The following is a 24,617-nucleotide window of genomic DNA, read 5'->3' on the forward strand; positions in this document are numbered from 1 at the left end:
ATTTTAACAAGATTACAGAAATAACATACAAAAGAAAATCATATTATATATACGAAATTATTACATCTATTTGTATACTTACCATTTTGATCATAATTATAACATTTGCCTGGAAGCACAAAATTTTTAAAATTAAAATTAATATGACGACTCAGAAGAGTCCTCAAACAAGGGAAGGAGGAGTTATGTCAGTAAACTCAAATAAAGTCAATTTGAAAGACGACACTTCATTTCCGTCGCCTTTCTTTTATAAAATTTAACAAAATTTTCCATTAACTTAAAATAATAAAAAAAATTCTTTCCCATAAATTTCATAATTCTTATTTTCATATTTTTGCATAATATCAAAAAAACTCACAATCAACAGTAATTACTTTCACATAAAAAAATTTTTTTCAAATAAAAGTTTAAATATCAAATTACATACAAAAATAAAATTAACACACTTAAAGTAATTACTGCTGACTAAATAGTTTTATGCTTCCAAGTACCTTAGGTTAATAAATTCATTTTATATCAATAATTATTATTAAGTTTGCTTTCAAAATGAAAAGTTCAGTTTTACTGTTAGTCCTAAGATTAAAGTAAATTGAAATAAATAAATTAACTAACTTAGTCCTCTGATTAAAGTAAAGTTAAATAAATAAGTAAAACTAAAATTTAAATTTTGGTGTTTTTATTTTTTTTATTACGGAAAAATAAAATAAATATAATTCGTTCGTTTATACCCATTTTGGTCTGGAAACCCGGCGACCTGGTTCATTCAGGCGGAGTCGCAATTTTCGGTTTATATATACCAAATACCAGTGGCGATACCAAATACTATCTAACTGTTTCTGCATTGCCTCCAGATACAGTAGATTCCGTGATCGATATTTTAAATGATCCACCGAGTTCGCAGCCATATGAAACTCTGAAAAAGCCCCTTATAGAAAGACATTCACTCTCGGAAATTAAAAAATTGGAGCCTCTCCTGGATCGGGAAGATATCGGTTAATTACAGGCTAATAACGGGAATTACTCTTCACGGCGCTTATTCGTAAGAGACGTTAACAATGAAATTTTATTTCTTGCCGACACGGACGCTGACGTCTCTGTTGTACCAAATCAGGGAAGCATTGGATGCAAAAATCGATCTTCGGACTTTTTGCTTTCTGCGGCTAACAGCAATCCTATATAAACTTACGGTAATAAACTACTTCAAGGAAATATTTGTTTGCGCAGACAATTTTCACACGCTCTTATCATCGCGGTAGTGGGTAGCCCTAATAGGAGTTGATTTTTTGGAACGTTTCGGGCTATTGGTTGATCTTAGGAACAGGAGATTGGTAGATACAAGCACAAATATGTCGGTTGAGGTTTCGTGGACTAAGGTTGACGTTGTGACACCATGCATTACGTCGTAGAAAATGACGTTATGAATTCAAATTACTCAGGATTCAAATTATTCCACAACTGTTAAGCATTCGGTTGTGCATCAGAATATGTAGATATAACAGCAAGATATAGTTAAAAACACCTTTTTAGTTAAATGTGTTTCAAGACTGATTTATTTCATTATTCAATACATATTCTTATAATCTATTATAGTGTATTTATGTTCTATATATTTGTGTAAGCAATAATGTAAGCAGCCAGTGTTTCCACATCATATACCCTTCAAACATTTCGTCGAGCGAATATATGCTTTGAGGGATAACTAATGTGTCAAACTGTGTGCCTACATTACTCCCCTTCAATAAAAAAATGAACAAATATGATCGTGATCACGATATTTATATAATAATTGAAAAGATAATAAGTGTAATTCAAAAGTGATGCATTGTTTAAATTCTTCATGTAAGTTTTCCATTGCTTTAAATTTATTTTTTTAATTAATTCATAAATTTATGTAATATTCAATCTTATTCATTCGTTGCTAAACACTCGTTAAGTACAGTTGTATAAACGATTTTTACATATATATTTAAACCACATTTATCTTAATTATACTTTACAAAAACATAAAAAAAAGAAAACAATTTCCACAAAAAGGAAAAATTCAAGTTCGTCGCTGGATGACAACAATGTTGACCATAACAACAGTAAAAAGATGAATCTGTCACAAACTAATAATCGATTTGAGGTGCTGAACCAGTTGATGGACCAAGATGAAATTATTGTGAACACATCGGTAAACACTACTCAAAAATCACCTAAAATACCACCCATTACAATAAAAGGCTGTAATGCAGTAGGAATAAGAAACAAGCTTACCTTACTTGGTATTAAAGGAGCCAACGTTAAAAATTGTTCAATCGGTATTCACGTATTTTGCCCAGATATCACAAATTTTAATAAGCTTATTAAGGCCCTTTCTGATGAAAATAAAAGCGCTGAAGGCAACATGGCCAAATGGAGTTTCTTCACACACGAAATTCCAAACACCAAGCCATCAAAAATAGTGTTATATGGTCTGGACGAACACGTGAAAATTGATGAAATCAAAGATGAACTCACCAGGTATGGCTTAAATTGAAATCAAAAAGTTAAATATCCGTACAACTAGATACACAGATCAAGTTACTTATATTTTATATCTGGAAAGGAATTCAATTAAACTTTCTGAACTAAAAAATAAAATTAGGTCAATTAATAACACGATTGTGAGATTTGATTACTACGCAAAAAAGACATCCGGTCCTACCAGGTGTTACAACTGCCAAAGCTATGGACACGCTGCAAAACAATGTTATATCCAGTCATCATGTGGTATTTGTGCAGAAAATCACAAGACAGCCGATTGTAAACAACATCAAACTTCCGGAAATGACCATTTGTTAAATTATAAATGTAAAAATTGCGATGGAAACCACGCTGCAGGTTATAAAGATTGTCCAACACGTGTGCAATATATGAACCTTCAAGAAAGACTGAGAAAAAAACAACGAAGATATATGGTAAATTCTTAAACGTCAAATTTTACAAAATCTGAGTTGTCTGAGTTTACGGATACTCTACTACGTTTTTACTCTCAGTCAAAGTTTAAGTTCTTAAACGTTTAAAAAAAGTCAATTAAGCGTCAAAATTGTAGATTTTTTTTTTACATGCAGACAGTCTGACGTAGTAATTCAGTAAATAAATTTGATGTGTTGAGTGACTATCATTACGTATATGCATATTGAAAATTAAAGGAAAATTCCAAAATATTACTTTAATTTCAGTATATGCCCCTACAAATAATGCAAATGATGATGAAAAAGTTTTTTTCTATGATGAGCTATCAAGAGTATGCGAGAGAACATCTAAACACGATGTTTTAGTAGTTGCTGGCGACTACAATGCTAAAATTGGTAGAGAAAGTTTTATAAGAGATATAGCAGGATTACACTCACTTCACGCCGACACAAATGAGAACGGAATGCGATTAACAAATTTCGCTTTAGAGAACAATATGTGGATCAGTAGCGTTTCTTTTAACCATAAACAAATACATAAACATACATGGAAAATCCCTGGTGGAAGGGGTGCAAATCAGATAGACCACATTCTAATTGATAAAAGACATGCTTCCAGTATACTGGATGTAAAATCATGTAGGGGAGCAAATTGTGACTCCGACCACTATATGGTAAAGGTTAAAATGAGACAAAGAATTTCAAATATAGCTACCAAAAATTCATTCAAACGTGTCAGATGGAACACAGATAAATTTTCAAATGATAGAATCAAATCGGCATACGAAAATGCAATAAATGAAAGACTTAATAATTCAGTTTTAAACCAAAACATCTCAAATAGTTGGAAGATGCTAGAAGAAACCATCAAGGGGGCAGCAATTGATGTAATAGGCCGTCAACCAAAAAGAAGTGGAAATGAATGGTACGATAACGATTGCAGGAATATTAATGATTTAAAACATGAGGCCTGGAAAAAATATATAAGTAGAGGAACAAGAAGTAATCGTTTAGAATATAATTACATAAGAAAAGAAGCAAAGAAAGTTATAAGAAGGAAGAAGAGAGAGTCACTTAACGCAAAAATCGAAAAAATTGAGCAAAACTCTAGGAACCACATAAGGGATTTTTATAGAGATATAAAATATCAATCTACCCCATATCAGCCACGGTTAAATGTATGCAAAAATAATGCAAATAAAGTTTTAGTTGACGAAGGAAAAATTTTAGAGAGATGGAAAGAACATTTCAATGATTTGTTTAAAAATACAAATAGAACTGAATCTAACGAAAATTTTGAAGCACTATGCAGCGTTGAAAATACAATTGAAGAACCAACAATAGAAGAGACAAAAATCGCGATTAGTAGGCTTAGAAACAACAAGGCAGGTGGAGAAGATTTCATAACAGCGGAGCTATTGAAATATGGCGGACAGGGGCTGCATGAGAAAATAAACGAGCTTATTCTATTGATTTGGAGACACGAAAATCTTCCAAACACATGGAATAATAGCATAATATTTCCTGTACATAAAAAGGGCGACAAGAAAGACTGTAAAAATTATCGAGGAATTACTCTACTGAATACAGCATATAAAATTTTTACGAATATTCTGTATGTTCGTATTAACGATGTAGCCGAAGAAATTTTAACAGAATACCAATGTGGTTTTCGAAAGAATAAATCAACCACAAATCAATGCTTCATTTTAAGCCAAATATTTGAAAAGTTCAACGAATATTCGAAAGAGGTTCACTGTCTTTTTGTTGATTTCCAACGGGCGTTCGATAGTATTCATAGAGAAAGGATTTTTGGAGTGATGCAGAGATTAGGTATCCCCGAAAAATTAATAAGACTGACATGCATGACTTTGAAAAATAATAGTGCAAAAGTTTTAATCCAAGGAAAGTTAACGGCCCCTTTCAATATAGAATGTGGTGTGAAACAGGGGGATGCGCTCTCTTCCCTAATACTCAATCTGATGCTTCATTATGCCATCCGGGAAATCGATCATGGAGGAAGTATTTTTACAAAATCATTTCAAATTTGTGCTTACGCAGATGATATAGCTATTGTCGCCAGAAATGAAAGGCAAATAAAGGAGATCTTCACAAGACTAGTTAAAAATACCAAAGAAATCGGCCTCAACATAAATGAAGAAAAAACAAAGTACTTCATCAAAACCAGATCTTCAAGAAATTCTCGAAATTTATAAATCGGAAGCTATGAGTTTGAAAATGTACAAGATTTCAAGTACTTAGGTGTTGTTTTTTCAAGTACAAACGATTTTACAAATGCTATCAAAGAGAGAATAAATGCAGCTAACAAATGTTATTACATGAACCTGAAGCTGATGAAATCTAGGTTACTCTCGAGAAATAGTAAATTACAAATATACAAGACTTTAATTAGACCTGTACTTGCTTATGGATGCGAATGTTGGACCGTTAAAATGTCTGATTGGAACCTGTTAGCTACTTTCGAAAGAAAAATATTGAGAAAGATTTTTGGACCAACGAGAAATGAGGACGGAACTTTCAGAATAAGATACAACCATGAGCTGGAAGAAATGATGAAATTTGAAACAATTACAAGATATGTAAAATCGCAAAGGATAAGATGGCTGGGCCATGTAATCCGTATGAATGAAAGCAGTAAGGTCAAAACAATATTGCAGAGAAAAGATCACGGAACTAGAGCTAGAGGCAGGCCTAGATTGAGGTGGTTAGATTCAGTAGTCGAAGATTTAAAAATATTGAACATAAATAACTACACAACATCTGCACAAGATCGAGACAATTGGAAGAGGATAGTGAAGGAAGCTTTGGTCCACAGAGGACTGTAATGCAGTGGAAGAAGAAGAAGACTATCATTACGTTAAAAATAATATAAAAAATATTTTTATTGTTAATTTTTAATATGTAAGTATAAAATTATTTTAAATCTAAAAAAAAAATTTTTTTTGTTTTGACGTTTACGGATGATCGAAATTCAAAGTCAATTACGGGTAAAAAGTTTACTAGATTTCTGTCCGTAAAAGTTTTAGTTTCAGACAGTTTGCAGACTAAAATCAAAATTTTGACGTTAAAGAATTTGCGGATACCAACACATCATCATTAAACTCAAATAACAGTGCTTTCAATATTAATTCTGACTTGATGTTCCCGAAGCTACAAACACAGAGTAACTATAGTAATACTATTAGTTTGAGAAACTGCAATAATAATAATAACACTAACACGTTTACAAGTAGTAAAAATAACTCTAACTCATATGCTAACATAACCAGATCTCACTCACAAAATTTAACTCAAAAAAATAAAAATAATTTTTCTCAAAACAATAACAATCTTAATTACTCTAACACTAATACTAATGAATCGTTCTCTTATCAAGAAATAATAAATATAGTAAATGAATTGTTAAGTAAATTAAATCGTAGACAAAGTAAACAGGTACAATTTCAGATTATTGCTGAATTAACATTAAAGTATGTTTTTTGTGATTCTTTTTAATGTCCAATGGCAACATAAAAGTTTTGTTTTGGAATGCCCAGAGCATTTACAATAAAAAGGTTGAATTTTTTGATTATATAGAAAATGAGGAAATTGATATTGCGGCAATTAGTGAGACTTGGCTAAATCCAAATAAAAGTATAAAGAACAATAATTATATAGTATATAGACGTGATAGAGAAATAAATAGGCATGGTGGTGTTGCATTAGTAGTTAAAAAGGGTATTAAGCATTGTCTGTTACCGTGTTTAAAAACGAAATGTTTCGAAACCTTATCTATTAGTTTAAATTGCATAAATAATGAAATCATAAATGTAGTGGTAGTATACTTTAAGGGTGGTACGTATAATAAGAATTGTAATGACTTTATGCATGATCTAAAATATTCAATAGAATTCATGGTAAATATATTATAATGGGCGATTTTAACTGCCGTCATATGAATTGGAATTGTCTGAAAAATAACAAGTGGGGGATTCTTCTGAACGATATGCTCTCTACGAGCAACTACACACTCTTGTTTCCTGTCAGTAGCACTTACATTCCAAAATCGACCAGGGGTAATCCATTCACGCTAGATCTCGTGTTATCTAATATCCCACAGGAAATTTCGGACCCTTATACTATCAACAAATTTAGTTCAGACCATTTACCAATAAGATTCAACATTAGTTCAGGTGTAGATAAAATTCTTAATAAATACTATGTCGATTATAAAAATATTAACTGGTTAAAATATAAGAAATTACTGGGCTCCAAAATAAATCTGAATCAGATATCGTTTAATCTGGATAATCCGAATCCTGATGGAATAAACGGGCACGTCACACTATTTCAGGAAATAGTGCTGGACTGTGCAAAAAGAGCGTCACCATGCAGAACTATAACCCCAAAAACGGATAAAATCAATATGCCACAGCATATTCTCTTATTAATAAGTAAAAGAAATCAGTTGAGGCGTCTGTGGCAAAGAACAAGAAACAAGTACTATAAAATTAGAATGACTCTTCTTCAAACAACGATATCTGACAGAATTCAGCAATTTCAAAACAACGGATGGAATAAAATTTTAAAAGACTTACCAAAAAATGGAAAGGCCTTCTGGAAATTACAAGAGTCCTGAAATATAAGAACAAAGTTATCCCACCACTCAACGTAGACGGCACAGTGGCCATAACGAATAAAGAAAAGGCTGATCAATTTGTAACTAATTTTGCACTTCAACATAGATTAACAGAAAATTTAAGCGACAATTCTACAGAATCCATTGTTTTGAGGGAAATATCAGTGTTTAATAACACTTATGGTTTTTGTGGCATCAATAATAATAATAATAATAATAATAATAATAATAATAATAATAATAATAATACCAACAATAATAACAATAATAATAATGATATTAATAATAACAATATTTATAATAATAATAATAATAACATCAATGATAACAATAATAATTTTAATATTAATAATAATAACAATAATAATAATACTAATAATAATTATAATATTAACGATAGTAACTATATTAATAATAATAATAATAATAATAATAATAACAACAACAATAATAATATTAATAATAATAATATTAACAATTATAATAATAATAGTAACAATAATAATAATAATAATAGTTATAATAATGTAAATAATAATAATATTACTAATATTAATAATGTAAATAATGATAATATTAATAATAACAGTCAAAATAACAGTAGTATTAGTGTTAATATCAATAATATCAAAAATATCAGAAATAATACTTATAATGATAATAACAATAATAATTATAATAATAATTCGATTCTGCCATTCGAAACGGTAAAACTAAAAGAATTGAATGATATAATTAAGAAACTTAAAAACAAAAAGGCTGCTGGTCCAGACTCTATTGCACCCATGTTCTTAAAAAACTTAAATAAAACTGCCAAAATATTTTTGTTGAAAATTATAACTGCTTGTTTAAAAATTGGATACTTCCCCGAGCTATGGAAGATTGGCATGATAATTTGCATTCCTAAGCCAAACAAGAACAGGACCGACGTTAAGAACTACAGGCCAATTACCTTGTTAAGTAATGTGAGTAAAATATTGGAGAGAGTTATGAAATATAGACTGTTGAATTTTATAGAAGAAAATCAAATTTTTCCCGATGAACAATTTGGTTTTAGGAGGAATCATTCCACAACCCATCAGGTCAGTCGTATTGTAAACCATATAAGAGATGGCTTCACAGATGCAAAATCCACGGGACTTTTAACCCTTGATGTTGAGAAAGCTTTCGATTCTGTATGGCATGATGGTCTTGTGTATAAAATGATAGGTCTTGGTTTTCCATTATATCTTACGAAAACAGTACAAAATTTTCTATACGGTAGATCTATATTTGTGAAAATAAACGACTGCAGGTCAGAGAAAAAGCAAATGGTGGCGGGGGTTCCCCAGGGATCCGTAATAAGTCCAGTTTTATTTAACATTTACACATCGGACATACCCATACCTGAGAACTGCGAATTGGGGATATTTGCTGACGACACAGCGATCTTCAGTACGCACGGGGATGCCACTGTCGTATCACAAAATCTGGAGGATGGCTATGAATCCATCAGGAACTACTACTACAAGTGGAAGATAAAGATCAACGTATCTAAGACTCAGGCGTGCTTTTTCAGTAGAAAGCGGAGGACCCATCTCTTACCGACTTGTGGTTTAAGACTTGATGGCGTTGAGATAGCGTGGATGGATTCAATAAAATATTTAGGATTGCAATTAGACAAAAAACTCTTGTTTTGGACCCATATAGATTTTTTGGTTAAAAAATGTGACATCGTTATAAAAACATTATAACCCTTAATAAATAGGAAATCACTTCTTTCAGTTGATAACAAAATTTCACTCTTCAAAATTGTCTTCCAAAGTATGATGCTTTACGGCTCTGAGGTCTGGGGTACATGTGCTAAAACACATTTGAAACGTATTCAAATTAAACCAAATAAGATTTTAAAGTTGTTGTTGGACAAACCATTTTTCTTTTCAACTGCGAGGTTACATGAAATAAGTAGTGTTAAATTTATAGAAGATCTAATTACAAATCGAAGTTGCTCATTTGTTGATAAGAGTATCGTTTCCGAGAATTCTTTAATAAAGAATATATTTATTTAAAACAAAAAAAGAAATAAAATAAATGAAGTACAAAAAAAAAAAAAACAAAAAAAATAAAAATAAAAATAAATAAGAAATAAAATAAAATTTTGTTAATTAAGTAAATACAATTACCAAACCCTGGTTCTTTCCCCCTCCCGTTCCCTCCCCTTTGTTAGTTATTAGGTAGGTTTAATTTTAGCTATTAAGTTATAAAAATAATTTCAAAAGAGGTTTTTCGTTCCTTTCCTCTTACATATCTTCCCATAAATTTTATTAAATTCGTCGAAAAATTTCAAATGTATATTATATTATAGTTGTAAGGTGAAAACCGATCACTACATAAAGCATAAATGTAAAAATATTGTAAATTGCTAGTTGGAACAATAAATGTTAAAAATGTTAAAAAAAAATCAATCTTATTAACTAAATTGTTTGAATTTTTAAAGTTCAAAATTTAAATTTTTAAAAGAAAAGTCTTTGATAATTATTTTTAATATATTTACATTTAGGTTTTATAATTTTTAATTTGCAAAATTTTGTTGGTTATTTATTACTCGAAATATCTTTATTTTATTTTTATATTTATTATCTCAAAACAGCCCAGTCGCTCGTACAGAGTGTATAACATTTATAATCAATTCTATAAAAAGTAAGTTTTAAATTCAATGCAAAAAGCAAAGCAATTCAAGAAACAAAATAAGTTCAATAACAGTGAGGAAACAATTTCAAATAGAATAACTAGACAACATTAAGATTTTTGCACTTCTAAATTATAACAATTCGAAAAAAAAAAAAATCTGATGTGGTCAGCACATAACCGACCGCATTGTGTATTGTCTAGTTAAATGAAAGTGTTACAGAATATTATAAAAATGTCTGTTAAATACTTCTTTCCAATTTTTAGGACATTAGTAAGCTTATAGTTAACATACTTAGAAAAATGTAAATTTGGCTCTTAGTAGAGTTTCGCTTTGTGCTACCCGAATTCCCTGAAATGCTCGCCAGTTAGTTTCGGTAACAACCAGAACTCAAATATCAATTTCAAGAAATTCCATCAATTTGTTCTGTGGATATGGTGAAAAATGTAAAATCGGCCCGCAAATCCGTTTTCGAGCCCTGATCTTTCCAAAAAATTTATATGTTCATTGTTTTAATACGAGGAGTTCATATATTAAATTTCAATGAAATCAGTTGATTATTTCTCTTTATATACACAAAAATGTGTATTTGGCCCGTAGTAAGCGTCTAGTTGCCGATGCCTGATTTCTTCCAAAACATACGAATTTTTGCGGACGGTCGAGCTGAGCTTATATATAAAATTTCAAGTAAATCGGTTGAATATTTTCTTCAAAATGTTCAAAAATGTAAAACAGGCCCGCTAAAAAGTACAGTTCTCGAGGCCTGATATATACCAAAAGTTGATCGATCCGTGCCATGGTGGAAACAAACTTACATATAAAATTTCATTAAAATCGGTTCAGCCGAACTTGAGATACACGCGTGCATACACAGACCGACAGACCGACAGACCGACAGGTTGCTAAAAATAGTTCATTTACACTTCCCTACTATGGAGAAGTACGTTCCCACCGAAAACTCGATATGCAAAATTTGTTGCCATCACATAACCTACCTATTGTATACACAATACGGTCGGTAAATATGCTAGGAATCTAAACTATATCTAATTTCTAACAAATTCATTTACTAATTTTTTAAATTTATGTACTTCAATAATTTGTTTCATTTCATTTGGTAATTCGTTGTTTATTTTAAAAGCTAAATTAAAAATCGTATCTAAATTATTAAATATTATGTAGATGACGTCACTCTTATGTTGCTCGCATTTCTGGTGAAATAACTATGAATGTTGCTGTTTATAATAGGCTTCACATTTGTGTGAATATTCTTATTGATAATTAAACTAACTTACATTTAATTAGCAAATTCAAAGGTAATATTTTATGGGTCTCATGAATCTTTCTTGTTGAAGCCCGTACTTTATATTCAAATAAGTTTTTTATAGCTTTATTTTGTATACGTTGTAACATATCCACATCTTTTTTGAAAGTATTACACCAAATCTGGATGGCATATGTGACAGGTGCATGAAACACGCTATAATATAAAGATATTTTCATATGTAACTGAACAATAAATATATAAGGTGTACATAACTCAACATTATTTAAGCTGTAAATAAAAATTGACAGATTAAAAAATTTGTCACATTTTATTTGTAAAATGAAAATATAATTAAAAAAAATTTTTTTTTGTTTTTTATAATAAAAATTTTACTTTTTTTGCACATTTTTTATTTCTCGTTAGCATACCTTGCTCGTTGTTTATTTCGGAATACATATGCGCAGGTTTTAGGCTATCTGTAGAAATATTTTTTTCTTCATTTTCTACCAAAATTTCAAAAAACCTTATTGTTTCTTTGTAAAATTTTGTGTGGTCCTGTGTATGGAGGAGTTAAAGAGTTATTGTAGATTTCTTGTCTAAGGAAACCGTGTGAGGATTTAAAAATGTCTTTTGGAAGAAAAATATTGGTCTGTCTCCTTATTTTACAATAAACTGGTCTGATATTGCCAATATTATTACGAATTTCCAAAGCCTTTTCGCTCGTCTGTTCAGAGGAAATTCATTCTTTAGGGACGATTATTTCACCGGGCAAGCGCATGGCTTGGCCATAGAGTAACTGGGCAGGCGAACATTTAAAATCTTCTATCAGACCAAACCGAATACCTAAAAGAATCCCTGAAAGAGATTCGAACCATTTCTTGGGGTCATGAGATGCTCTAATCGAAGTCTTTAATTGTCTATGAAAGCGTTCTATAAATCCATTAGACTGTGAGTGATAAGTGGTTCGTCTCATTTTGTCTATTCCTGACACATTTGACAATTGTTTAAATAGAGACGACTCGAATTGTGTACCCTGGTCCGTTGTGACAGAAATGGGTACCCCATATCTAGAAACCCAATGGCGCGTGAAATTACCGCAGATATTTTCTGCAGAAATGTTCCTGAGAGGAATGGCTTCAGACCAGTGAGAAAAACGGTCCTTGTACGTGGTCGAATCTACCCCTCGGAACCTCAAATGTTCCATGAGGAGACACAGTATGTCGAGTTATTTTTACATTCTGACAATTATTACAGGTTTTTGTTCATAGTCCTACGTCCTTATTGATATTAGGCCAAAAATATTTGGAATTAAATAATTTTCTACTTGCCCGAATTCCAGGATGTGAAGGATTATGTAAAGTAAGAAAAATGTTTCTCCGCGTTACAAGTGGCACAAAAGTTCGGTTTGTACCAGTTGATGTTTCACACCAAATCTTTTGGTCTTCAACCGGAATGAAAACTTTTTTAAAAATTAGTGAACTGTCACGTTTGTTTTTTGTATCGTTAATAAACTGCGTTATGATCGCATCCTTTAGTTGTTCTTGAGCCAAGTTAGTAATTGTGATTGAAATGTCAACCCGTTCAACCGAATCTATAAAAGATATTGAAAGAGTGTCTGCCACAACATTAGTACTGCCCCTAATGTAACACATATCGTTCGTAAACTGTGCAATAAAATCCAAATAACGAGTTTGCCTAGGTGATTTCTCCGATTTTGAAAGCAATACATTTGTTAAGGGTTTATGGTCCGAAAAAATAGTAGAATTCCTAGCTTCGACAAAATATCTAAAATGTATGACAGCGAGGTAAATGGCTAAGAGTTCCTTGTCAAACGTAGAATACTTCCTTTGCGCGGAAGTCAATCTTTTTGAAAAGAAAGTAATGGGTTCGTATTTCTCCCCATATTTTTCTGCAGAACAGTTCCCATAGCGTCGCTGGATGCGTCGACACATATGCTAATTTGTGTGTGCGCAGCCGGATGGACGAATAGAAGATGTTCGCCGAAACATTTTTTAATATTGTCGAAGGATTGTTGACATGAGTCAGACCAAATAAATTCCCTAATAGGTGTCCTTTTGTTCGTCTTTCTCAAAAGATCATAAAGTGGAATTGACAGCTGCGTTATTTCGGGTATGAACCTGTGATAAAAATTACCATGCCCAAAAAACGTTGTAGTTTTTTCAATGAATTATTGTTATTATTATTATGTTTAATTTATCTCAATTAGGAAGCGGAAAATTGTTAATGGCTTCAGTTCAAGGAGAAATACCTGCTGCAGTTATCGTGTGACCAAGGAAATTGATTTCGGGTTTTCTGAATTCGCTCTTCTGTACATTAATATTTATGCCAAACTCATCTAACCGTTCGAAAAGAGTACGAGAGTAGTAAGTGTTTTTTATGGTCTTGTATTGACTTGCTAGCTATAAGTATGTCATCCAAATAAATGAATAAGAAATCTAATCCGGTTTTGGGAATGTCCTCTTCTGCTACAGGGATTTGATGGTAAGCACGGACCAGATCAATCTTGGAAAAAATTGTACAACCATATAGGTTCGCATTGAAATCGTGTGTATGCGGCAATGGGTATCTGTCAAAAATTGTGACAGCGTTAAGACGCCTGTAGTCGCCACAAGGTCTCCATTCATTTGCAGACTTTTTTGGTATCATGTGCAGAGAACAAGATACATAAGATTCCGACGGACGGCAAACACACATGCGTACCGTTATGTTCAATTCATTTTTTGTGATTCTTAACCTATGTGGGTCCAAACGACGCGAACGTGCAGCCGGTAGCGCAATTTCCGGTAGCCGGAAATTCTGCTATTATTGACTGAAACTCATTTTTAATTTGATATAGTTTGGGTGTAGAATTCGTAATATTCCTAAAAATACAATTTACTTCCAAAGAAGTCGTTTGATCTATTAACTTTTTGCCTCTCAAATCTACTAACAATTTAAATTTGTATAAGAAATCAGCGCCAATGATTGCAGCGACCGTAAAAACATGATCAAAATTACGATGAAGGTTTAGGCTAAGGCAGCGATGCACAAACTACGCTCCGCGGGCCAAACCTGGCCCTCCAACTCCAATTATCTGGCCCGCCCTCGAAACGTCTTACAATATTTTGAAAAAATGTTTAACACTTTTTTTTTTAAAAAAATATTTTCGGAAATTTATTTAGAAAAAAATATGTTCAGTTATTCAATTCCACGTGTTTATTTATATTATTTTTTTTTATTGCAGCCTTCTTTACGTCTATTAATTTAAAAAAAAAAATAAATACTTTTTCACAAAAATGTTCCAATCAGTTCTTGAGTTTATAATTATTCACAATAATATTACACCAATTTTACGTTAATCACAGCTAAACCATAATTATACAAAAATAAAATAAACATTTTCTTACTCCAAAATTTTTTGGTTATTCCCCTGTTGTTATCAATGTTTGGCAGCTCATACATATGTGAACAAACTTACTCAAAAATGAAAATAGCAAAAACTAACAGCAAAAATAAACTATCAGATAATCATTTGCAGGACATTTTAAGAATTTCAACGTCAAAAATGGAACCACTTACAAAAACTGGCATCTTCCATGCGAGCACATCCATCACACCATATTTAATATAAATATATTTTTGATTTAATTTTTTAAATGCTTTCATTGATAATAAAATACAATAAACTCGAGTTTTTGTATTACTGGGATTTATACTTTTTAATTGCGTCAGCTAAATATCTGTCAAAACTGTGCGTATTTCGCGATTGGTGCATAGTGGAAATCCCTAAAGTGGACTGTGGTTGTAAATCTAAAATTTTATCTGCTATTGTAGAAAGTTCATCTGATCCCCTACATGTGTGTTGAATGGCCAGAATACAAGATTGCACATGCGTAGACAACTTATTCAACCACAACTTTCTTAGTAAATCAGCATTCACCCAACTGTTGCTGGCAGCCAACAATTCCATTTTCCTATACAATTCGAAAGGCTTGAAGTCACCCAATGCAACTTTATTTAAGAGTGCATCCAAACGTCTTTCTTCCGAATCTGTACTACGTGCAAGCAATGCCGTTTTTAAAAAATCGTATTTATTCCTATCCCTAGGTGGGTTATGTACTATATCTGCTACCAATTCAATTGTTTCTGGAAGCAGCGCAGATACCAGATAATCATATTTGGTTTTTACAGAAGTGACACGCTTTGTACTAACTTCCACCTGCAAAAACCACAAATCTACTCTATTATTCCAAAACGCAGGCAATTTAAGTGTAGCTATACCCGAACATAATTGAAATTTATTATCTTCTGACTTCCAATCAACAGATTTAACTGTATCGCTAGAAATAGTAGACGCGGCGTCGTCTTCGCTGGACATTTCGCAATGCAATAAATAATAAAATTTTGAAATGCAATATATGAATATTGAAACCAAATCATTTGAACATTACAATCAAATATGAATTATTACTGTATCAATAACACCAATATATGTTACAATTGTGTGTATGCCAGAATATATTATAAATGTCTATATACATATATGTATGAAATCATCGGAAATATACTATTTGATACTCACATAACATATCTGCATGACATTTGCATTATCATCTGTATATTGTATGTGCGGATGTGATAAAATGTGACCAACAACCAATTTTATTATTTTTCTTTTATTTTTAAATAAACAAGTGTAAATACAAGAATATTGTTTTTGATTGCAGAAAATATCACTTTAATTTATATTTACGCGAGTGTATAGTATTTACTTTGCGTAGGTATTCCGATTTGAGCGAAGTGCGAGAGATATGCTTGTATGTATGCGTGTACGTATGTGTCAGCTTTTATTATGAATATTGAATTATGTATGTTGAAAATAAGTTTTTATTTAACGTACATACCTACAACAAAGAAAAAAAAAGTAGTTGCATTAGTATTTTTTAAATTTTATATTGAAGTTGATTATTATAATAGTAATATTCAAATTTTTACAATTAAAAAAGTAGTTTTAATTTCCAATTTTAATTTGGAAAAAAAAATTAATATATTTAGTTTTTATTATTACTATAAATTTTAAGTATTAATGCTTGAATCGTAATTTAAAACTTGAACACTTGTTGTGTCTGTTGAAGTTGGTTGCTAGTTTGGTTATAACGGGTGGTACTATTGATTGATGCTATTGATGATTGATTTTATTGATGATTGATGCTTTTAATGATTGATTCTGTTGATGATTGATGATGCTTGATGTTTTTTGCCATCTATTTATCCTAGACCAAAAATACGTTACATGTGCTTTCTTTTTTTTTATCAGCATGTATGTTACATATGCTTAAAATTTTTAAGTTATTATAATTTTTTTTTATATTTTTATATTATATTGTATGCGCTGCTTATTATAAATTTCATCACTTGCTGCTTTTATAACTATATACTATTTTATAACTATATATGCCATGATGTGCGTACCTGCATCTATTGTATATTTAATAAAAAAAAAATATTTCTTTTAATGATTATTTTATATATTTTATATTCTATTTTCTTTTTTGCAAATGCTTCTGATTTTATATAAAAATTTTTATTTTAATAATTTTAGTAATGGAATTATTCCTCTCTGCTTTTTAACTTAAGCGTCCACATGAATTGTGTACTGCATGGAAAGAACCATGCTCATGTATAAAAGAGTAACGCAAGGCTAAAATTTTCCATTATTTTTTCTTTTTATTTTAAAACTTTTATTTTATGCACTTTTATTCACTTTGTTGAAATATTATTTTATTATAATGTAAAATTGTTTTTAGCGTTCGGGTTCACCATTATAACAGCAAGTGTAGATGTATTTAAAAAATCCTTTTTAGTTGAGTTCTGTTTCAAGACTGATTTATTTCATTATTCAATACATATTCTTATAATCTATTATAGTGTATTTATGTTCTTAAATTTGTGTAAGCAATAATGTAAGCAGCCAGTGTTTCCACATCATATACCCTTCAAACATTCCGTCCAGCGAATATATGCTTGGAGGGGTAACTAATGTGTCAAACTGTGTGCCTACAGTAGACCTTCTTCATCATCCGTTTCAGCACCACTCTATATGGTTAGGAAAAAAAATAACGTCGATTGGTGGCCGTGCGGTGATTACTGGCTTCTAAACGCTGTCACGGTGCGAGATCGTTACCCTATCCCTCAAATTAAAAACTTTTCCATGAATTTATTCGGTGAGCCTATTTTTTCAAAAACTGATTTTGTTAGGGCATATCACTTGATCCTTGTTTCCCAAGGCGACATGCAAAAGATGGCAATAACTACTCCTTTCGGCATATTCGAATTCAGTCGTACGCCTTTCGGACTTCGAAATGGGCCCAAACCTTCCAATGGTTTATAGACGAGGTCACTCGCGGTTTCGATTTCATATTTGTATATATCGACGACCAATTCTACTCCGTCCGACCATAAGGAACACCTGAAAATCCTGTTCCAATGTCTGTTCGAATGTAATACTTAGATTAACAGTTCCCAGTGCGTTTTCGGTGTTTCGAAATTAGATTTCTTAAGTCACAAGATTTTTAATACTTGTATATTTCCTTCGCAGGATCGCGTAGACACGATTATTAACTTTTCATTAAAAACTTTAATTGGCCTGAAAGTCTCAATGACGCGTTTACGGCGGTTAGGGACGCTCTTGCCAAGATCACTATTTGGCACACCCACTGTCGAATGGAACGCTCAGTATCGCTACGGATGCTTCTGATATTGCCGTCGGCGCTGTTTTGCAGCAGCAGCGTGGTGACAACTGGGAACCATTCTCGTTCTTTTCGAGAAAACTCGCCCCCACCGAGCAAATATACTCGGCGTGGGATCGCGAGCTACTTGCAATTTATTTAGCTATAAGACATTTTCGGTATTTCGTCGATGGACGCGAATCTTCAATACTTACCGACCACAAACTCTTTGTAACGCTTCTTTTCACCAAAACCGAAGCAGACCAGACACTTAGATTATATTTCGCAGTTCACGACTGAAATACGTCACATTCGTGGTAGTGATAACGTTGTCGCTGATGGTTTATCGTGAAAGAATATTTTGAATTCTCCTTCCAGCAAATTCACTGTCGATCTTGGAAAAGTTTTCAAAGCACAGGAGACTGACGAGAAGTTAAAAACCCTTTTTTTTGACTCGTCATCGAGTTTAAGACTTCAAAAAATCGACACACGAAATCACAATTGTGGAAATTTTACCTACCTTCGGGCCGATTCGGACATATCGGTATGGATCTGGTAAGCTCTTTACCGATTTCCGGTGGCAACTCATACATTTTACAATTGTCGATCGTTTTTTGCGATGGCCTAAGACTTGCGCTATCAGGGAGATGACCGCGTCAACAGTCGCGTGTGCTTTCACCGAGAATTACATTCCACGCTTCAAAACTCCTTCTACTAATCACCGACCAAAGTTCACAATTTGAATCTAAGTTATTTGCGAAACTAACGAGTTTGTTCGGTATCCACATGATCCACACGACCCCTAACCATATTCAGTCGAGCAGAATGATGGAACGGTTTCACCGACAACTCAAATCCTCGTTACGTGCACGTGGGAACAAGGTCCATTGGAGCTCCGAGCTTCCAATCGTGCTTTTAGGATTTCAGGCCGCAATCAAAGAAGGTCTACGAAGTTCCCGCCAGAAATGGTGTACTTACTAAATAAACGTTTACCAGGTGAACTATTTGTCGACCAAAAACCATATGTTAACGACTGCGACACTGCCATAGCACGGCTCCGCGAAATTATGCGGAATGTAATTCCAGCGGCCCCGAGGGAGACGGAACAAAAGGTTTTCATTTTAAGTACATAAATAAATGGCCACAAAAGCTCATGTCACATTAAATTGTAAATAAATAGTTCTTGGAGATATATAATTTTTTTTTAATTTTTTCATTTTTTTAACTTTAAATTCTTTTTTTTTTAACTTAATTTTTATTCTTCGTACTAAAATTTTTATTTCGAATCATATTGAATTTCTTTTTTCTTATTTTAATACATTAAATCTCGGGGGAAGGTGATGTTGAGATCTTTCTCGCAAAAGGTTCTCCACTCCTGACTTAATTTTTAAATTATTGAAAAACACTTTCACACACTTTCTGAAATATTAACATACTCTCTTAAACTTGGTTATGTCTTAAACATAATGATTCACTTACACATTAATAATTTACTTTAATTTTGAAAAATGAATTAACTGTAAAATTGGTTTTTCTCTCGTTATAATATGTATAAATGATTTTCGTTTTTCTCTCGTTATATATGTATAAATGAAATTATGTAAGTAGTCACAGTGCAACTGAGTTTATTTAAAAAAAAAACAAGTGTTCTTTAAAATAAAAATAATTCTAAGTGTTTCAAATTAGACATAAAAAATAAATTAAGTAAATATAATAATAATAATTATAAGTGTACGCAACTTGGGCTTGCGTAAATATTTACCGAAATATCTACCATGGCACGAAATTTTGGATGTCGAGTTTTCGGTGTAAAAAAATTAACAAATGCAGCAGTTAAATTAAGGTATTTCCAGTGCTTGAAAAGTAGCGGAAGTTATTATGATAGGAAAACCGTTAAACATCTTGAATAAGGCAAAGTCATATTGACCGATTTCTCTGCTACCAATGACATAAAAATTTTTTGAAAAAATGTTGTTAACGGGGTTGATGCCGATAATAGGAAATAAAAAATTGATTCCAAACCATCAGTTTGGTTTTAGAACAAAGCATGCAAAAATTGACCAAGTATATAGCATAAAATATATTGTGAAAGAGACATTAGAGAGAAGGTAAATATGGTTTACAATATTGCTTGATGTGGACCAGGCGGTCGATAGAGTTTGGCACATAGGTTTATTACTTAAATCTCAGAAATTGATGCCCTTGCAATTCGTGGAGTTATTTAAATATAGGACGACGGGTACTCTACGCTTAGGGAAATTAGGGCTATTTTGACTCAAAGTAACACTCTGGGCTTTATGTTATACGTGACTTATACAAGCGATTTGCCAGATTTAGAGGTTGTGACTTTGGCTACACTTGCCGGCGGTGCGATAATATTGGCGGTGGGATCTAATGTTGAAGAACCAACAAAAAGGTTACAGAAAGCAAGTAACAATATAAGTAAATGGACGAATACATGGAAAATAAAGTTAAATGAAAGTAAGCCTGCACATGTGAATTTCAGAAACAAAAATTCAGTGAACCCATCGCATTTGAGTTTGAATATTAGGTATGACTTTGGATGTCAAGCTCGGACGCAAAGAACGTCTAGAACTATTGGTTCCTAGGTCGTGGGTCTGGATTGCCAACATACAATAAGGTGCTGATATATAAGCAAATGCTAAAGCTTTTATAGATGTATGGTTTTCAGCTATGAGATTTTACCAGCAAACACACATCAAATAAATACAAATGCTATAATCGGAAAGTAATCGATGCAGCATCAATGTGTAATCATGTAAAAATCATGTACAAAAAAAAAAGAAAATGGTAATATTTTTCAGTTTGGCGTGCATCAATTTTTTTCGTGACTTTGCATTGGTGCAAAGTTTTTTAAATTGAAGCTGAAAAGTAAATAGTTTATTATTTTAACTTAATATATAATAAAGTTAATTGTTTCTTTATGCACGGTTTTAATACTTTTAATATATCATTATATTAAAATTTCAAAAACTTAATGGAAATTAAAAAATTTTTTAAATGAATTTTCAGTTGTTAATAATTTTAATACTCATACACATAACCTTTTCAAATTTAACGCCAAAAAACATATGTTATAGAAAATGCCCAAAAATGTCAAAATAATATTGCATCAACAAAGTAAGCGCATCACACAGGTAATACATCAGCAACATCGACGCTCCATTTATGCACATTTGTGATTATTTTCCAATTATATCCAAACTTTCCAGAACGAGGACTTTCGTAATATGGTGGGTGCTCCCTAGTAGGTGCGCAATAGTTTGAATTAGCATGTAAATGTCGGGGAAAAATGTAAAAATAACTTATAGCGGAGAGAGTTTGAATAAAAAGACTGAAGCAAACAAGACCTCTCGAATTAGCCTTCGTGGAATATAAACACAAAATTACTATAGGGCAAAAATAATGTTTATTCAGTTTGACAAGTTTTATGAGTTTATGACTATCCAAGTGCGTTTTAGGTTAGGTTGAAGTCCACCACTATTGATATGTCTGATGAAAGGTTGCATCCGCCCATCTTTGTCTTTCAATGATTTTTAACACCTGTACTAAAAATACAAAAACAAAGATTAGGTGTTGTACATATATTAAGCTATAATATTGAATATAACTTTTTATAGTGACATGATCGGGGTTGAACCAGAAACCCATCGGCTAACGAACCGGTGCTATAACCCTTGCACATATTCCAAAGTTTTTTTTATAAATTAAATTTCGCCGTTTCTTTCTGTTTTCCAATTGGTTCTATTTTTTATATTTTCAGGAATATTCGAAAAATTTTGGGTCGGTATAGAATCGTTCTTTAGTTTATTTTTTTTCTACATGGTTAATAAAACATGTTTTAAGCAATAATACGATTTTACAAAATAATCTGAAAACACTTTTACAGCATTCATAGAACACTATTTTCAAATAATTATTAAATTAGTTCATAGAATGCTTTTAATCTAAATAATTGTGTGCTCATTAATGCCTGCAATCTACAATCTGCTGTTGTGCTGACTAGTTAGCCTCACAGTTCTCGCAAATTTTAATTTATTCTTTCCCGTTTTTGATTTTTTTTTAAAAAATGTCCTAATATAGTACACCATAATATACCTTAATAAAAATGTATTAAAGGAAATGGGGGTAAACTTTGCTGTGGAATCAAATGCTTTGGAATCTCCAATGCACCTTCTGGTAACTCCAATAGATTTGATTGTTCTCTTAATCGGCACTAGATAATATTAACAGTTCGTATATTTTATATTAACAGTTCATCTTATATTAATAGTTCATATTTATAGGCCTTTTAGGCCCGTTGTGATACCGCCGTATTTCTCACTTCCTCTTTCATTAAAACCAGTCCGAATTTTATTCATTTACTTTCGCTGGGTTCGTGGCCCGTTTAATGAAATTCCCTAGCACCGAACATGAGCACAGCAGATGGGTCCCAGTTTCCTCCTCCTCTTCGTTACAGTAACTCCTTCATTGGCGTTGCAAGTCTAACTTTTGCGACAAATTTCTTATTGCATTATATGTTGTTCCCTTTGTCCATCTGAGGTTGGTCCGCTCCACAGCTATGTTACACAATAGGAGCCTGTGAATGCTTAGAGGCATGCCCAGGACATCCCTATTCGGAAAAATCCCTTACAGTTCTCTGGGACCTCACTGTGATTTGTAATAGGATCCATCCATGTAAAATAGAATAGATTAGAATAAAATAGAATAGACGAAAATATGGCCCATACTGGCACACGTCTACAGTGATGCTTCTGCCTATTGTACTGCGGATTCCGCAGCCATCGGCGCATCCAGTTTATTTAATGGTAGCAAATGCAAGAAAATCTCAAGAGCCTGAGTAGCGGCGGACCGCTCCGACCTCCGCGAAATAAAGCTAATAAGGCACGCAGCGTTCCCACTTAAATTTAGCGTGGTTACAAAGATACTCAAATCTTATTTAGAAATTGCTTTATTTTCCAAAAAAAAGTTTTTTGCTGGCTTTACTAAACAGATTTCCTAGTTTGTTAGAAGAAAGCAAGAAGGATACTATATTAAATGTGGTCTTTATTCCTAAGGCTGGGAGAAGTGCTCCCAGCTCTCCAAAGAATCTTAGATCTATCAGTTTAAAATATTTTCTATTAAAGATATTGGAAAAGTTGATGGACGTATACATAAGGAGTAACCTAAATCCAAGGCTTATATCAAAGGCACAACATGCGTACCGTAAGGGGAGGTCAACGGAAACGGCCCCCTACTTTTTGATACACAACATTGAAAAATCTCTGGACTGTAGAGAGTATACAATGGCTACCTTCCTGGATATAGTGTATTCAACAATGTCGATTTGCGGGCTATCACTCAGGCGCTGTTGGGGCTTTTGATTCATAGATCTCTAATTACTCTGATAGGCAACATGCTATCAGGCAGAACCGCCAGGGCTAGCTCTGGGGGATCATACATTGAGCGCTCCGTTAAGAGAGGCATCCCGCAAGGAGGTGTGCTTTCACCTCTTCTCTGGAACCTCGTAATTACTTGACTTTCGCGGTGTCTTTAAAGCACTTTGATGCCCTAAATGAGTTGATGCAGAGGGCCTGGGCCTCGTTTTTGGTGGGGCTGTCGGCTGTGGGCTGATTAGCAACCTGCAAAAGACAGAACTAGTTATTTTTAGTAGGAGATTCTTTAGATTTTATATAAAAACCTAACCTAGTCTAAAAACTAAACTTAATTTTAACCTAAAATTTAACTAATTCATTTTTGCATTAACTAGGAATTTATAAGGAAAAAATTTTAATTCCTAATCTCTCCACCATCCAATTAAATTACCTTTTTCAAAAAAAACTACATCAAAATTTGTTATGTCTATGTTGTATTTTAGCAAATTATTTTCTATATTTTCAGGGCTATACAATATTCGTTGGTCTGTAATTCGTCTATTAATATGATAAATTATTGGTAATCCCTCGTTATTTTGGATATATTTATTTTCATCTAGATAAATGAATGTTTCTGGTGGAATTATACTATTTTTCATTGCTAGTTTAAAATATTCTTCATTAGGATAATATATATGTGAAATTTGCGAGTTTACTTGTATTTCTCTTGTTTTTGTAAAGTGGTTCTTGATTTTTTTTATAATAAACAGATCTATTCGTTCAATTTTTGCTGTTTCGTAGATATATTTTGTTCTGTAATAACGTTTATAATCAGTTTGTGGATCATGAATTTACTAAGGCAGACCCTCAAAATGTATCTTTCCATTTTTTTAATTTTTTTCATATTTCCTGCGCTGATGTTGTACCAAATTTGAGCACCATATGTTATTATAGGTCTAATTAATGATTTACATGCAATTATTTTGACTTTAGAATTTATTTTT

General features: G+C 32.2%; 1 long non-coding RNA gene across 1 annotated transcript; it reads right to left on the bottom strand.

Annotated features, from left to right (window-relative positions):
• Positions 1–1,911: 1,911 nt before the first annotated feature.
• Positions 1,912–2,887, bottom strand: LOC129616021 (uncharacterized). The gene is made up of 3 exons (XR_008697510.1): positions 2,567–2,887; positions 2,257–2,508; positions 1,912–2,195 (listed from the first exon to the last, which is right to left on the bottom strand). It is a non-coding gene; the product is annotated as an uncharacterized LOC129616021 (long non-coding RNA).
• Between the last annotated feature and the right edge of the window lie 21,730 nt (positions 2,888–24,617).

This window comes from Condylostylus longicornis, unplaced genomic scaffold, assembly GCF_029603195.1.
Source record: "Condylostylus longicornis isolate FDR11 unplaced genomic scaffold, ASM2960319v2 ptg000159l, whole genome shotgun sequence".
In the NCBI taxonomy this organism is placed as follows: Eukaryota; Metazoa; Arthropoda; class Insecta; order Diptera; family Dolichopodidae; genus Condylostylus; species Condylostylus longicornis.